This window comes from Acyrthosiphon pisum, chromosome A1 (genome assembly GCF_005508785.2).
Source record: "Acyrthosiphon pisum isolate AL4f chromosome A1, pea_aphid_22Mar2018_4r6ur, whole genome shotgun sequence".
NCBI lineage: Eukaryota > Metazoa > Arthropoda > Insecta > Hemiptera > Aphididae > Acyrthosiphon > Acyrthosiphon pisum.
Genome location: NC_042494.1, coordinates 157310171 through 157311613, shown reverse-complemented (window position 1 = coordinate 157311613; position 1443 = coordinate 157310171).

Sequence of the window (1443 nt, the reverse complement as noted above, 5' to 3'; positions counted from 1 at the left end):
AAGGAATCTTGTATTACATTTTCATATCTTAGATTTAAAAAGAAAAATTTTTATGAATTTCTAACTCGAAATAATTTGCAAATTTTCGTGATTTTTCCATATTTTGTCATTTTTTGAACTTTAAATGCTTATAAAAAAAAACTGTGACTAACGATTTTTAATATTTTTCATCTGCCTTTGAAACAATATACTAGGAGCCTTCTATTAAATTTTCAAGCTTTTTTATCCAACAAATAAAATTTTATTGATATTTTTAGAAAAAAAACTAAAAAAAAATGGAAAATGAAAATGTCCGTAAAGAGCTCAAAATAAATCAAAATATTTTCAAAATTTTACCGTGTATAGAAAATGCTAAGATAAACATTCAGTCAAAATTTCATATATCTACGGTTATTTTTTTTAAAGTTACACCAAAAACCAAAATCGATTTTCTCGAAAACAGATTTTGCGTAAAAATTCCCGTTTTTCCTTAATTTTTCTTTTGTTTTTCACGGCGCTTTTGAAAACTATTGGAAAAATTTTACTTTTGACCCCCCAAAGTACCAACTAGATTCACTTTCCTATCAGAAAAGGTACTGTTGAAGAAAATCCAAGCACTTTTACTGTCCTAAACGTGATGACAGACACAAAAATAAAAAAATAAAAAAACACACATCATTGTAAAATCAATACATTCATCGTTCCACTCAGAATCTAAAATCAACTGTCTTATGCAATAAAATAATACAGAAATATTACATAACTTATTTTGTTATTTACTTATTACTTATTTATACAATTATGAGCATATAAGGTTATAACACTTTGTAGTCTGCACTATTTAAATTTATAAATTAAATTTGTATAAATACTGTTGAAAGTGCAGCTTGACAGACTAACCGTTTTAGTATTAATATAAATGAATAACACGACAATATGATTATGTATAAGTATAATATATAATAACGTACAACTGGACAATTTAACGTGACTGTACACACACACACCGTATACGCACTGTACGACGGTGGCTGTGCAAGTGATTCTTACATACTTCAAAGGCCCTATATATATGCAGTGGTTAGGATGTCCGCAATCTGGTCCTCTATTCCAATGTATTGTAGTTGAAATTGCCCATCTTCATATTTCTCCCGTATGAAATGGTATCGCACGTCTATGTGTTTTGTCCTCTTATGAAACTCCGGATTCTTAACTATACGTATTATAGCACTTTGATTATCAATGTATAATACCGGTTGTTTATCACCTGTTGTTGATAAGCTTATTATCAACCGCGTAATCCACATGATCCCTTTGACATTTTCACTGGCCGATATATATTCAGCCTCTGTCGATGATAATGACACGCAATGTTGCCTTTGCGATGTCCATGAAATTATGCTTGACCCATATCTGAATAGATATCCTGACGTTGAACGTCGTGTCTGAACGTCACCTGCATAA